Below are 16,897 nucleotides of genomic sequence, written 5' to 3'. Positions count from 1 at the left end.
TACAAATACTGAGGTAAACACTCACCAAATATTCAACATGTGCACTTGGCTTAATGTATTTACTCTTTTTTTTTATTTTAAGACAATCCTGTATGATTTTTTGTTGCCATTGCTGTCTTGTGTCAGTTGATACATCATAAATGAACCAGAAGCGTTTCCTCCTGGATTCAGCTTTGTTTCCATGTCCCCAACATTAAATGTGAGGGTGAGGCAGATCTATGGTCGGTACAGTGGTGACAACTTGTTTCCCCCTCCGCCGTGAACACTCCAGATCCCCCCTTAGGTGCAGGGGTAGATAAGTGTCAGGGGAATTTCTGGGCTGGCCACATAATGTCATCAATGTGTTCAGGAATATGAAAGACATAGTGGACGAAAGGAAGAGAGAAAAACCCCAAAGAGATGGAAGTGAGTGAAGGATGGAAAGAAGCACAGAGTTAAGGAGGAGGCACAGAGAGGAGAGGGGGAGCAGAGATAGAGAGGGAGAGAATGAGGGAGGAGGAGGGATACAGAGCCGAGATGGAGGAGCAGATACACTGAGCCTGGTACACACACAGGGGGCACAGCTGCCAGGGCTGGACACACAGGGCCTTCTCTAGCTCCGAGCTGCACCATCACAGCCCGGGGACTGCCAGCAGCGACACGTAGACACCTCGGGGACAGCAGCGGGCACAGCTGGCACGGGACTTCGGAGGCTGGGTATACGCATCGCATACTGCGCCGGAATCCTGTCTGTGCCCAACCTCCATCACCTGGGATTGCCGGAGGAGACACGACCGTGCAGAGGGAGCAGAGCCAGGGATGGAAGTGTGAGGGATGGAGAGCAGCGCGGAGCTAAGGGGGAGGCAGTGAGCGGAGCAGAGCCAGAGCAGAGCCCGGAGGAGATGGGGGAGAAGATCCACTGAGCCAGTACACGGAGCCAGTACACGGAGCCAGTACACGGAGCCTGCACACGGAGCCTGCACACCTGGACCCTGCACACACGGAGTCTGTACACACAGTGCACTGCTCTATGCGGTAGATAACGGCGCGCTCTCCACCCGTGACACGTCCACTCCTCACACTGACGGGAGACACAGGAATAAACTTATCCGTGGAGATGTGACATGGAGCTGTGACTGAGCACGGGCAGACACCCCGGATCATGGGACATCCCAGGCGGCAGGATAAAGCCTCCCCCTCTAGAAAGTACTGCTAACAGCGGCCAGGTAAGAGAGCAGCACCCCCTGCCTGGCACCGTGCGTGCTGGCACCGAGCGCTGGCGCCCTGTGTGTCCTGCCATATCTGCAGTGGATCTCAGTCACGACTGTCACCAGTGCCGGGGCTGGGGAGGGGGATGGCGTCCTGGTCAGCTCCGGGATGGCGAGTGGAAGGAGCAGTGAGCCGGGCTCGTCACGTGTCAGGTCGGGGCCGAGCCTGGTTCTGGCCAGTGGTGCCGTGTGGGCAGCTGTGGGAATGGTCCTCGGCATTACACTGTCGACAGCACATACGTATGGACCGGTGGCAGTGTGGACCCCTGCACACAGCCCTGACAGGGTCCAGCCTTCATGGAAAGTATGGAGCAGGATCGGGGTCAGTGCGGAGCAGGATCGGGGTCAGTGCGGAGCAGGACCGGGGTCAGCCCGGATCCAGACCGGGGGCAGCATGCACCTGATTCAACAGCACCATGGAGCAGGATTGGGGGAAGTGGGGAGCAGGACCGGTGGCAGTGTGGACCCCTGCACACAGCCCTGACAGGGTCCAGCCTTCATGGAAAGTATGGAGCAGGATCGGGGTCAGTGCGGAGCAGGACCGGGGTCAGCCCAGATCCGGACCGGGGGCAGCATGCACCTGATTCAACGGCAGCATGGAGCAGGATTGGGGGAAGTGGGGAGCAGGACCAGGGGCAGTGTGGACCCCCGCACACTGCCCTGACAGGGTCCAGCCTTCATGGAAAGTATGGAGCAGGATTGGGGTCAGTGCAGAGCAAGACCGGGGGCAGCCCAGATCCAAACCGGGGTCAGCATGCACCTGATTCAACGGCAGCGTGGAGCAGAATTGGGGGAAGTGCGGAGCAGGACCTGGGGCAGTATGGAGCCGGACTGGGGGCAGCATGCAGCTGGACCAGGGGCAGCCCGGAGCAGAATCGGGGGCAGCATGCTCCTGATTCGACGGCAGCGTGGAGCAGGATTGGGGAAAGTGCGGATCAGGACTGGGGGCAGTATGCAGCTGGACTGGGGGCAGCGCGGAAAAGGACCGGGGCGGCCTGCATCCAGACCGGGGGCAGCATGCACCTGATTCGATGGCAGCGTGGAGCAGAATTGAGGGAAATGCGGAACAAGACCGGAGGCAGTACGGAGCCGGGCTCGGGGCAGCATGCAGCTGGACTGGGGGCAGCGCGGAGCAGGACCAGGGGCAGTGCGAAGCAGGATTGGAGGCATCGCAGAGAAGAATTGGGGGCAGTGTGCAGCTGGACTGGGAGCAGCACCTAGCATAATGGGAGGCAGCACCTAGCAGAACTGGGGGCAGTGTGTAGCAGGATCGGGGGCAGCGCATAGCAGAACTGGGGGCAGTATGTGGCTTGACCGGGGGCAGTGTGTATCAGGATTGGAAGCAGCTCGGAGCCAGATCAGGGGCAGCGCGGAGCCCAATACACAGCCCTGACTGGGTGCAGCCTTAATGGGACGTATGGAGCAGGATCGGGGGCAGCGCAAAGCAGGACTGGGGGCAGCACAGAGCAGAAGCGGAGGCAGGGTAGAGCAGGATCGGGGGTAGCTTGGAGCCATACATGGGGTAGTGTGGATTCAGACCAGAGGCAGGGCAAAGCAGGAGATCGGGGACAGCGCAGATCAGGACTGGGGACAGCACAGAGCAGGACCAGGAGAACGCGGAGTTGGACCAGGGGCGGTGCAGATCAGGACCAATAACAGCACGGACAAGACCGGGGGCAACGCAAAGCTGGACTGTGGGTAATGAGGAGCAGGACGGGGACAGTGAGGAACCAGATCCGGGGCAGCACGGAGCTGGATCAAGGTAGTGATGAGCAGAACCAGGGACAACATGGAGCAGGTCCGGGGGCAGTGAGGAGCCTGACCACAAGCCCTGGCACACACAGACTTGACCAGGTCCAGCCTTCATCTATGCAAAGAGTGGACTATCTAGAGTGTTTAGTGGCTGTGGTAGAGACGACCACAACCAAACTTACTGACATTGGGGCACATAGTCCTGCAGGAGCTTCCAGTGGCCTATATGCCCTCTGTCCTGGAGTTACTCTGTCAATCCATCTATCCATTTTCTTTATGTCTGTCTATCCCTATATCTATTATGTATCTATTCACTGGCAGACACAGACAGAAGAGGACCCCTGTGCAAGAACAATATAGAGACCCTTTGTAATCCAATAACTCATCATAATGCCTGTTTTGGAGGCAGAACCTATCTATCTATCCATCCCATATCTATCTATCCATCCCATATCTATCTATCTATCCATCCCATATCTATCTATCCATCCCATATCTATCTATCTATCCATCCCATATCTATCTATCCATCCCATATCTATCTATCCATCCCATATCTATCTATCTATCTATCCATCCCATATCTATCTATCTATCCATCCCATATCTATCTATCTATCCATCCCATATCTATCTATCCATCCCATATCTATCTATCCATCCCATATCTATCTATCTATCCATCCCATATCTATCTATCCATCCCATATCTATCTATCTATCCATCCCATATCTATCTATCTATCCATCCCATATCTATCTATCTATCCATCCCATATCTATCTATCTATCTATCTATCTATCCCTTTATCTATCTATCGATCCCATATCTATCTATCTATCGATCCCATATCTATCTATCTATCCATCCCATATCTATCTATCCATCCCATATCTATCTATCTATCGATCCCATATCTATCTATCTATCCATCCCATATCTATCTATCTATCCATCCCATATCTATCTATCTATCTATCTATCTATCTATATATCCATCCCTTATTTATCTATTTATCTATCTATATCTATATCCATCTATCTATCGATCCCATATCTATCTATCTATCCATCCCATATCTATCTATCTATCCATCCCATATCTATCTATCTATCCATCCCATATCTATCTATCTATCTATCTATCTATCTATCTATATATCCATCCCTTATTTATCTATTTATCTATCTATATCTATATCCATCTAGCTATCCATCCCATATCTATGTATCTATCTATCAATCCCGTATCTATCTATGTATCTATCTATCTATGTATCTATCTATCATTTATCATCTAGCAATATTTATCTAACTCTATATCCATCCGCCTATCATCTATCTATATCTCTATATCTATATGTACATTCCATCTATCATCTATGTATCTATCTCTCTATCATCTAACTATCCATCCATCCATTCATATATCTATCTATCTATCTATCTATCTATATCTCTATATCTATATGTACAATCTATCTATCTATCTATCCCTCTATTATCTATCTAACCATCCATCTATCTATCTATCTACGTATTTATCATCTATCTATCATCTATATATCTATCCCATCTGTTTATATATTGCCTGGTTATTTTCGTCATATCTACGTATGTGCCTATTGATTTTCTATCTATTGATCTCCTATATCTGTCTATCTACAGTGTTATCATGTCCATGTCACTGTGGTCAGTCTGTCCGGCTGTTCATCCATCCGTCCTGTGGGTAGAAGCTGCCCTTCATTATCTGTACATATGTAGCAGTTTCTTCATCTCTCCCAGTCTCCTTCTCTCTCCATCACTTAACCCTTTCCCTGACCCTTCATCCGCCGGTCTTCCCGCCTAGGATCCTGCAGGTTGCTGCTCTTGATGGGCTTCTCTGTACTATCTGTGAGATGCTATGAGAATGATCGCTATTGCAGCCTGATGATTCTGGGAATAGCTGTGATGCCATTTCCCTCGCTCACGAGGTTGACTCCTGTAGCTTGGTATGAACAAATGGTTTGGACATTTTTCTACTTAGTGGCTGGTAATGTGCAGCAGGTCCCACTAGCACAGTTAATTAATGGAAGCTTTTATCCATCCAAGGTCTTTCAACCACATAAGTAAAACTGTGTGTCAGGGACAGCCATCAAGCTCTATGTATATTCTGCCAAAGGAACCTCCACATAATTGCTACAGATGAAGGAAACTAATTTTTTTCTTATTTTACTGTGAAGAATGAATGATTAAGATTAGGTCACAGGAGGCTAATTGTCTTACTTTGGAGGCCTTTTATGGTGACATTTAATGTACTGACAAAAGTCTTATAGTATTCTAAAAATAATTGTGCTGTAAAATGCAACATGCTGCAATATCTATGGGATTTGTTACATCCCTGTAGACTGTGAGCCCTCGCGGGCAGGGTCCTCTCTCCTCCTATACCAGTTTGTTTTGTACTGTTAATGATTGTTGTACGTATACCCTCGCTCACTTGTAAAGCACCATGGAATAAATGGCGCTATAAAAATAAATAATAATAATAATTTATGTCAGCATAGCAGCGGTTACAGGGGTTGTCCCCACCACCCATTCTCATATGTCCCCTTAGGGCGGGGGACAGTTGGAGAGGGACACCCTCGCTCTGTGCTCCTCTTGGAATCAAAACTGATGCCCCTTCAGCCCAGATGGCCATTCACATGCATGGTAATGTGTAATACCGTATCTCTCCTGTAGTGGCCACTACAGGGAAAATGAAAAGCCAGGAGGAATTTTCCAGGCAAAACCATCAGCATTGGAGCTGCTGGCATTAAAGGGAATCTGTCATCAGGTTTTTGTTATGTACTCTGATAGCCACCTGATGCAGGGACAGAGACCCTGATTCCAGTGATGTGTAACTTAGTTTAGAATCACTGTTTTTTTTCTTTCGCAGATCTAGCAGAGCTGAGATGTTGTGCTGTGTATAACCCTGCCCACACCACAGCTTTCTGTTTATATTGTATAGTGAAAGCTACTAATTAGTGCTGGGGACGTGATTAGACTAGGAAGCACAAGGCCATTTGTCCTGTAGTGATAATCTCCCGTTGATAAAACAATTATAGTATTGAAACAGGAATACAGCCCACTAAGTGACACATCATTGGAATTAGGGTATCTGCCCCTACTTTATGGTGTTTTCAGATTACATGACACATCACTGGAATAAGGGTATCTGTCCCTACTTTATGGTGCTCTCAGATTACATGACACATCACTGGAATAAGGGTATCTGCCCCTACTTTATGGTGCTCTCAAATTACATGGCACATCACTGGAATAAGGGTATCTGCCCCTACTTTATGGTGCTCTCAGATTACATGACACATTACTGGAATCAGGGTATCCGCCCCTACTTTATGGTGCTTTCAGATTACATGACCCATCACTGAAATCAGGGTATCCACCCCTACTTTATGGTGCTCTCAGATTACATGACACATCACTGGAATCAGGGTATCCGCCCCTACTTTATGGTGCTCTCAGATTACATGACCCATCACTGAAATCAGGGTATCCGCCCCTACTTTATGGTGCTCTCAGATTACATGACACATTACTGGAATCAGGGTATCCGCCCCTACTTTATGGTGCTTTCAGATTACATGACCCATCACTGAAATCAGGGTATCCGCCCCTACTTTATGGTGCTCTCAGATTACATGACACATCACTGGAATCAGGGTATCTGCCCCTACTTTATGGTGCTCTCAGATTACATGACACATCACTGGAATCAGGGTATCTGCCCCTACTTTATGGTGCTCTCAGATTACATAGCAAAAACCTGAGAACATATTCCCTGTAAGGGGTCTTTTTGCATTGTTCAACCATTGGTGCAAGAACTATCTACATAGGTGATGGCTTGACAAGTTTTAATATGATGCCCAATGCATTTTTGCATGCAATAGCTTGTCCAAGTATGTCAAGCTGGTAGCTCCATTCACCTTTAGGAGAAAGAAGGGTATATCAGCAGAGCCAGAATGGCCCCATCAAGATGTATAGCGCTTGAACTGCCAAATTTATATGGCTTGTCCTGTTTGACCCAGGCACAATATGGGCTGAAAGATATTTACTTGGTTTGCACTTTTCTCTCTGTTTATTGTATATTATATCAGTAAGCAAAGGCGCAAGAAGAAAAGTTATGTGCAGTTAGTGTAGTGTACAGGAAGAGCTATCTGGAATCGAACTCCATGGCCATTAAATTCAGACATGTTTATGGCTTCTGTAAACATCATAAGTATGTGATGTACTGGCTTCATTAATCTCATCCTAATTTCCATACAACACCTATAAACTCCTTGGACCAGCTCCTTTTTGGCCATTTGCATCTGGTGCATTTATTAATGTGAACCTGTTTTCATTTTACTAACTCCCCCGTCATGCTCAGATTTATTACCTTCAGTAGCGCTGAGCTTGCCTTGTAAAGCTAGTGTAGAGCTGATGGAGAACATGGGGAACCTCTGGCACATCATGGGGCTGATTCCGTTTTTAAACAGCTATCCTGGAGGTCCATCCAGGTTGAAGTGGCAGGTGCAGCATCACTCCGACATTTGTTTTTATCGCTTTAATTTTAGTTCCAAAATTCCTTCAAACACATAGTTGTTCATCCCGAGCTAGCTGTTTCATGTGTGATGTGTAAGGCAAACTAATTTTTTGGACCTTTCTTCCACACCTGCTTCTCCAAAACACAGTTAGTTGCCAGCAGCCAAGCGTTGACAGTATCATAAATATGAAGAGAAAAATAAGACTATAGTAAGAGGTTATGAGAACCTCTTCTTATTAGAACAAGCTGAAAGTGCCACCTGCATGAGCGAATTATGTCTCATGGGTAGAAATTCACATGAGACTGAAATCAGTGCTTACAGGTGGCATTACTGGTGTCAATCAATTGTGTACAGACCTTATTTTGGCCCTTGTGTCTGTCTGTCTATGTGTATACATGGCAGAGGTAGAAATGATAATCTAGGCTTTTGTTGTTTTGTTTTGGAGGAAATTTGATGTCTGTAGTATACAGTTGAAACCAGAAGTTTACATACACTATCTAAAAAGACACATCTGCATGTTTTTCTCACTATCTGACTTGAAATCAGAATGAGGCCCTGTGCGCACAGTGCAGTTTTTGCTGCGTTTTTGGGTGCAGCAGTTTGTTGTCCTAAACTGCATGTCTCTACTTCTCCCAGCAAAGCCTATGAGAATTCAGAAAGGCTGTGCGCACGTTGCTTCGTTTTTTGCCTGCAGTATTGGGTGCAGAAAAAAGTAGCAGCATGTTATTTGTTTTTTGCCTTTTTTCCTGCATTTTTCCATTGAATATATTGAAAAAACGCACCAAAATGTAGCAAAAACGTACTGAAAATGTACCGAAATGCGGCATGTGGTTCTTTTTTTATGAGTTTTTCGGTTCGAGGTGCGTTTTTCTGCCAGAGGGTGCGTTTTTTGCTGAAGAAACAAAACTGCAGTGTGCGCACATAGCCTAAATCTTTCCTGTTTTAGGTCATTTAGGATAACCAAAATTATTAATATTTGCCAAATGCCAGAATAATGAGAAATAGAGAATGTTTTAAGGCATTTTTATTACTTTCTGCAAAGTCAAAAATTGACATACATTTCATTAGTATTTGGTGCCATTGCCATTAAACTGTATGACTTGGGTCACACGTTTTGGATATCCTTCCACAAGCTTCTCACAATAGGTAGTAATTTGGGCCCATTCCTCCTGACAGAACTGGTGTAACTGAGCCATGTTTGTAGGTCTCCTTGCTCACTAGGCCGTTTCTGCTTTGCCCATAAATTTTCAATAAGATTGAGAGCAGAGTTTTGTGATGGCCACTCCAAAACATTGATTTTTGTCATCCTTAAGCCACTTTGTAACCAGTTTGGCAGTATGCTTTGTGTCATTGTTCATTTGAAGGCACATTTCCACCCAAACATGCTGGCTGATGTCTTGAGATGTTGCTTCAGTATTGCCACATAATATTCTTTCCTCATGATGCCATCTATTTTGTGAAGTTCACCGGTCTCTCTTGCAGCAAAACAATCCCACAACATGATGCTTCCACCTGGTGTTTCACAGTTGAATGATGTTCATAGGCTTCAAAGTTTCTCCCTTTTTACTTCAAACGTAACAATGGTCATTGTGGCCAATCAGTTAAATTTTAGTTTCGGCAGACTACAGGACATGTCTCAAAAAATTAAGGTCTTTGTTCCTGTGTGCATTTACAAACAATAATTGGCTTTTTTTATGGTTCTTTTGGGGTAATGGCTTCTTCCTGATAGAGTGCAAAACAAGAATGCCGCGGAGACACCATCACATGTTTCTCAACGCTGGCAGGACATTAGCCAGGTCTTTCACTGGGAAGGAACAACCACGAGAAGGGCAGTCTCCAGTCAAGGAAACCGCCTATACCAAAACATGTCATAGCTGTTATCAGAACTATAAGAAAAAACCCCAAATGCAATTGTCCCCTGGATTTTTTCCTTGTGGGATGTGTAAGGGATGCCTCAACATGACTAGGTCAAAAACCTTTTTTGGAATGAGGAATTCAAAGGAATATGTCATTAGACCACACTTGACTTGTTCTTCCAAAAATGTGATATATCAAGCGGAATGTGGTTGTGGGAAATATTATGTAGGTCTCACTAGCCGGGAATTGAAAATTCGCGTACGTGAGCACGTACACGACATAGAAAAATCTAAGACGGCACAGGAGACTGAACATCTCAAAACTCTACCGAGACACTATAAATTATATCACAATTCCAATCCCACCTCTTTAAAAATCAAAGCCATTGACCAAATAAAAGCTGATCTGAGAGGAGGTGATGTGGGTACCACTCTAAGTAGATTAGAAAGCCAATGAATTTACAGATTGGGTACTGTTGCACCCATAGGGCTAAATGAGCACTTTGGGTTCAGCTCTTTTTTGTAGGTTGAACAGGTTTTAATATTGGTTTTATTAATTTTAACCAGTGTGTAGGTTATTATGGTAATTAAGTTGGGGCAATATTGATGTGATCGGTAACATGTCAATGAATATGGAATGCTAAGTATTAATTCTGTCTGTTCTTATGTTTAAGGGCTGTTAGATTTCTGACTAATTCACAAATGGAGTTGAAACGAGATCTTGAAGAAATAACCTTATTCTATACGAACAAAAACAACAAGAATGGATATAGTCTTCCCTATTAAGAACGACCGTAATTTCGTATTGCTCTTGTATTGCATTATTATGGGATCATGTTGTATTATATGTCAATAAGTGTCATACCGGGAGATTGTATATATTGCCAAATTGGGGTCATGAGGGCAAGTTCTAAGGTTGTGCGTGGGGCCACGGTGGAGCCCAAACATCGCTTCCCGTCTTGGTCTGGTTGACCGAGGTTGGGAGACGGATGTGTCTGGTGTCCCCATTGTTGCCACGCCATTTAACCTTAAGGATATAATAAAGTGTTACAGTCAATTTGAGGACGCTCATGGCTGTCATACTATTATTAATCGTTGAAAAATTAGTTAGGGATGATGTCTGATGATGGTATAATACAACAATAGGTCCTTCACGAATAACCGTGGACATCATGGTATATTGGGTCCAAATAAGCTGACACAGGGTTACGCACGTGCAGGGACATAGTTTCCCTGTAGCGTTGTATAGGGGGTTACTCTGACACCTGGTTGTAATTGGTCTTCCCTGGGGGGGTAGGTTTTTCACTTTGCACTATTACCGCCCATGACTCGTATGTGTCATCACATTGGGGGACTGGCATTTATTTACAAACACGCCATGTCCGGTTTCCATGTAACGACACCCACAACGCAATTGCATCGCCGAATGAGGCTATTGGTGGTTAGTTGATTATGTTACATTTGGCTTTGTACGTCTTGCTTCCTCCCCCCCCCTGTTTTGCATAATCACTCCCACACATAGGTGTCATCAGATAGGGGGACTGGCGGTCACTCACAAATACGTCATATCCGATTCCTTATGTTATTACGCCCATAGCGCACGTGCGTTGCCGAATGAGGCTATTGGCGGTTAGTTGGCTACGTCACATCCGGCCCTGTACGTGTGGTGATATGATCCTGTTGGAATGTATGCGTGGTGACGCGTCGCTCACGTGATCGCGGTGGTGGAGCATGCGTACTGACTTGCTCAGACGCAATTGCGCTCATGACGCACGTGCGTCGTCAATAGATAATGACGCAGGGCGCTCTATTGGTCCAATTACACCATGTGAACTATCGATGTGGGAGGATGTAGTCACCTAGTGATACACGCATGTTCTTAATAGTCAGGTGATCAATGGTGATTGGACTGTGTAGGCTGCTATCACATTGATTGACATATGGCTGTCCCTATGGGATACTCACAAACTACCCACGTGGGATTATGGGAAGTACATGCCCCCTTCACTTTACACTGATTGCCCACACTATATATACCTGACCTGCACACAGTCCATCATACGTCCCCTGAAGAAGAGGTGAAACGCGCGTAGGGACAGGTGGGATATCCAGAGCTGCTGCGGAATAGGTCAGTACTGCACTATGATACTGGAGTGATTTTGTCGTATTGGTGGGGAATTGCCCACAGCAAACTACTGAATGCATGTTATGAGCTGGGTATACAGGGCTTTTATTCTCTATACCAAAAACATTTAGATGCAGATGGCACATGGCTGGGTGTTCAGTCACCAGGGAACAGCATTAGGAAGGAGGGACCTTGGTGCATGGTGTATGTGATATTTGGTCACAGTAATGTGCCTAATACATATTTAATTACTAACTATATACACACCATGTATGTAATTTTGCCATATATGTATGTACTATGTGATTGAAAACGTATATGACCTTTTGTAATACTCTGTACTAAGTGTATTATATAGTAAAACCTTGACCATAATAAGTGTGAACTAATTCGCATGCAGTTCTGTTAATCCCATTCAGGACTCCTTGTCATATTATTTTAATGTACAATTAATAAAGTTTGTATTTATTGAATTGGAATCGTACTACTCTTTCTCTGTTGTTCATCTCACTATACCAAAACATGGTATCCATCCACAGACAGCTGTTTTGGGGTATTTGCCCCTCATCAGTGTGGAGTAGGAAACTGGCTAGTGGGAGCAATGCCTAGTAGAAGACTTCATAGGTAAGGATGGTTGACCTCGGGGAGATCAACATCCAACACCGCAGAGACACCATTATGTGTTTCTCAACGCAGTGACACTAGAACAAGGCCCCCCTGCGTTGAGAAGCACGTGATGGTGTCTCCGCGGTGTTGGATGTTTATCTCCCCGAGGTCAACCATCCTTACCTATGTAGTCATCTACTAGGCATTGCTCCTACTAGCCAGTTTCCTACTCCACACTGATGAGAGGCAAATACCCCGAAACAGCTGTCTGTGGATGGATACCATGTTTTGGTATAGGCGGTTTCCTTGACTGGAGACTGCCCTTCCCGTGGTTTTTCCTTCTCGGTGAAAGACCTGGCTAGTTTCCTGCCAGCATTGAGAAACATGTGATGGTGTCTCTGCTCCATTCTTGTTTTGCATATTTTCCCAGGGGGCCTTGTTCTAGTGTCACTGCGTTGAGAAACACGTGATGGTGTCTCTGCGGTGTTGGATGTTGATCTCCCCAAGGTCAACCATCCTCACCTATATAGTCTTCCTGGTAGAGTGGCCTATCAGCCCTTGCTGATACCGTACTTGTTTCACTGTGGATAATGAGACAATCTTACCAGCTTCCGCCAGCATCTTTACAAGGTCTATTGCTTTTGTTCTTGGGTGGATATGCACATGTCTGACCGAAGCATGTTCATCTCTGATACACAGAACCCGTCTCCTTCCTGAGTGGTATGATGGCTGGACATTCCCATCTTGTTTGTACTTGCGTATATTTGTTTGTACAGATGAATCAGGCACCTTCAGGTATCTGGAACTTGCATCCAAGGATGAAGCAGACTTGTGCAAGTCCACAATTTTCTTCCTGAGATCTTGGCTGATTTCTTTTGACTTTCCCATGATGCTACACAAAGAAGCAGTGTGTTTCAGGTGTGCATTAAAATACATCCACAGGTGTGTCTCTAATTAACTCAGATGTTGCCAGTAAACCTATCAGAAACTTCCAAAGACATGACATATGATATGGGCTGTTCTATATTGTTTAAAGGCATAGTACTCTTAAGGCCTCGTCACACACAGAGATAATTCTTTGGCAGGTTTGTGGTTGCAGTGAAATCATGGACATATTGTTCCATTTGTACACAGCCATAAACCTGGCACTGATTGTCCACAATTTCACTGCAACCACAGATCTGCCGCAGATTTATCTCTGTGTGTGACAGGGCCTTTAATGTATGTAAACTTTTGACTTTGCTGAAAGTAAAAAAATGCCTTATCTTTCTCTCTCATTTTTCTGGCATTTGGCAAATATAAATAATGTTGGTTACTAATTGACCTAAAACTGGAAAGGTTTATTCTGATTTCATGTCAGAGAGTGAGAAAAACATGTATTTGTGTCTTTTTAGATAGTGTATGTAAACTTCTGGTTTCAACTGTATATAACATGTATGAATGACATGTATATAATGCTTGGTATCTACACTATACATGACTTGTGATAATGCATTATGGTATAGTGACAAATTTTAAGCACAATGCTTTCTTAATGGGGGATTACATATACACTGTGTGACGCTGAGGCTCTGAATGTTGTGTAATGGCATCCATGCTGGTACTGCTTCTGTGAGAGTAGAGATAGGCGAGCTGGACCGCCACTTCTCTATATATACCATGTATAGGAGACATATGAGCTATGGGGTCTACAGAGGAAAAAAGTGAAAACTGCAGGAAGCAAGGTATATAATGGTTAGAAGTAATGCTACTCCTCATGTATACACATGATAGCAACAAATGTAAATTTGGAATGTCTCCCAGATACTATATATATATATATATATATATATATATATATATATATATATATATATATATATATATATTCTATAAGTTGAGACAAAATATGTCTCTAAGGTTAAAGCATCCCTTTTTTATAAAGTTTTGATATTGGCTGGGTTCACATCAGATTTCAGCTTCACATTCTTGGCTTGACATGTTCAATAGAGCCATTGAGTCCAGAATCTGCAACTTTGGATTTTGTTTTGCCATCTTTCCAGTAGTGTTTGTCCTTTTAGCAGGAAACAATAGTGTAGTAGACTTCTATTTTGTCCTTCTAAAAAGACAGAGCCCAACCTAATGGAAGCTAAAATAAAGTGTAATATTAGCCAAATACTAATAAGAAGAGTTCAGATCCAACACAGGAGAAAAAAGAACAAAACAGCAACTCACTGGGGAATGAGATCAAGTCTTCTTTATTGTGCAAACACAGGTAACATGTAGTGTAGGGAGGGGTAGCCCAAGCCTCGGACAATGGTGACCATTTGGCGCTAGTGTGGCGCTTCTACGGGTCCTATCGGCTTAGGACCCGTAGAAGTGCCACACTAGCGCAAAATGGTCACCGTTGTCCGAGGCTTGGGCTACATCTCCCTGCACTACATGTTACCTGTGTTTGCACAATAAAGACGACTTAAGGGTGCTTTACACGCTGCAACATCGCTAGCGATTGCTAGCGATGTCGTGCGCGATACCTCACGCCCCCACCGTTCTTGCGACATTTGGTGATCACTGCCGTAGAGAACATTATCGCTACGTCAGCGTCACACGCACATACCTTTTCAGCGACGTCGCTGTGACTGCCGAACAATCCCTCCTTCAAGGGGGCGGTGCGTTCGGCGTCATAGCGACGTCACTGCGGCGTCATTAAGTGGCCGCCCAATAGCAGAGGAGGGACGGAGATGAGCGGCCGGAACATGCCGCCCACCTCCTTCCTTCCTCATTGCCGGTGGACGCAGATAAGGAGATGTTCGTCGTTCCTGCGGTGTCACACATAGCGATGTGTGACGCCGCAGGAACGACGAGCAACCAGCGGCATGCACCACCAATGATATTATGAAAAGAAGCGACGTGTCAACAATCAACGATTTTTGACATTTTTGCGATCATTGATCGTCGCTCCTTGGTGTCACACGCTGCAATGCCGCTAACGGCGACGGATGTGAGTCACTAACGACGTGACCCCGACGATATATCGTTAGCGATGTCGCAGCGTGTAAAGCACCCTTTAATCTCATCACCGGGTGAGTTGCTGTTTTTTTTTCTCCTGTGTTGGATCTGAACTCTTCTTATTAGTATATGGCTAATATTACACTTTATTTTAGCTTCCGTTAGGTTGGGCTCTGTCTTCTTAGAAAGACAAAATAGAAGTCTTCTACGCTATTGTTTCCTGCTAAAAGGTCAAACACTACTGGAAAGATGGCAAAACAAAATCCAACGTTGCAGACTCTGGACTCAATGGCTCTATTGAACATGTCAAGCTCCGGGGCAGGTGTCCCATGTCTGCAATAGCGGTCTGGTTTCTTAGACCAGTGCGAAGCTGATTGTTGCTCGTCTGTGGTGCCCGTTTTTTTTTCTCCACACGTGAACTAATAAGAGGAGAGTAGCTACATTTCAGTAATGGTTCATGTTTTTTCTTGTTTCAGGACCATTTTTAAAGAGGTGACAACAAGGAGTGCGACCAAATTGTTTGACAGTTTGTGAGCTAGAAACTGAAGCATTTCAGCAAGTTTTATCAATAGCAAAGTGACAGCTTTAGCATCAGCTGCAGAGAAGCTAATTGAATTTTTTGATTGTAATAGGCAAACATATAGCCAAACCCAGTGTGAATAGAGCCGAGATACTTATTGTTTAATTAGCATTTCTCTCTTTTGTTATTATACACTGCTCTCCTGCAGACCGCTTTTTATGTTAGGATCCGTGAAGCTCCTAATATTTCAAAGTATGCTTAATTATACTGGACTTATACAGGCAGGTTTGCTTGTTTTGCCTTAATACAGTCTTCGTAGGTTTTATAATGGCCTGTGTGATATGAATAAATAAATGATATTAATTACTATGAGAATATAAATGAATCATTAAAGCCGTCAGCCACTGTACCAGAAGAGGAGAAGGGAATTATTCTCCAGCAGTGTTCCCCAAGTGCAGTCCTCAAGGCCCACTAACAACAGGACACGTTTTCAGGAGATCCTTAGTATTGCACAGTTTATAATTTAATCACTTGTGCAATGCTAAGGAAATCCAGAAAACATGACCCGTTAGTGGGCCTTGAGGCCTGGAGCTGGAGAACATTGTTCTAAAGAATGTGAGAAAAAATGGCTGATAATGACATTCAGAATATGTAATTGTTTTCAGGTCTGACAGCACAAAGCGCAGAATCCTGAAATATTCTGCACTGTGGTCAAACGCATATACACCGTGCATGGTATAGGTAGTTGTAATGCTGTGCATGTATTGGCGGTGTAACACTACCCCAGGCAATATTTCCTGTCTATCTTCTTCATTCCATGAATATCAAACTGAAAATACATTGGATTTGAAAGTACTATATTTCCATACATATAGTAACTTGTAGTTCAATGAGGGAAACCTCCAGAAGGCTACCTCTTCGTGGAGACCACATGCTTATCCAGATTAGATATTCTGTGACAGATTTTACATTTTACCTTACGCATATCTTGTATATTTTCTATCTATCTTGAAAAGACCACACCCTCAGAAAACCACTTTGCAATGCCATTGCCAGTGTAAGGGAATATGTGCTGTAGTTCTTTTATGCCAAGAACTAAGATCTTTACTCAGAAGTTAATAATTTGATTTTTGATGGCCATAGCCAGAACTGTTCTGACTTTTTCTGACTTTAATATGGTGAACAATTGGGTAGGAAGTTAAATTAGGCTGTGACCAAAGTCGAATGTAGTCAAGAT

At 44.5% G+C, this 16,897-nt stretch overlaps 1 protein-coding gene across 4 annotated transcripts in view; it reads left to right on the top strand.

Moving 5' to 3' along the window:
• The first annotated feature begins 476 nt into the window (after window positions 1-476).
• ADGRB2 (adhesion G protein-coupled receptor B2) overlaps window positions 477-16,897 on the top strand; it is a 673,616-nt gene continuing 657,195 nt past the window's right edge. For all 4 annotated transcript variants that reach the window (XM_075336137.1, XM_075336136.1, XM_075336138.1 and 1 more), the window contains exon 1: window positions 477-1,205. The gene's annotated coding sequence lies outside the window, so the exon portion shown is untranslated. The remainder of the gene's footprint in view (window positions 1,206-16,897) is intronic.

The sequence above is a fragment of the Anomaloglossus baeobatrachus genome, chromosome 2, assembly GCF_048569485.1.
Source record: "Anomaloglossus baeobatrachus isolate aAnoBae1 chromosome 2, aAnoBae1.hap1, whole genome shotgun sequence".
Classification (NCBI taxonomy): domain Eukaryota; kingdom Metazoa; phylum Chordata; class Amphibia; order Anura; family Aromobatidae; genus Anomaloglossus; species Anomaloglossus baeobatrachus.
Note: the sequence above shows the minus strand (reverse complement) of the source record. Positions and strands in the feature narration are given on the sequence as shown.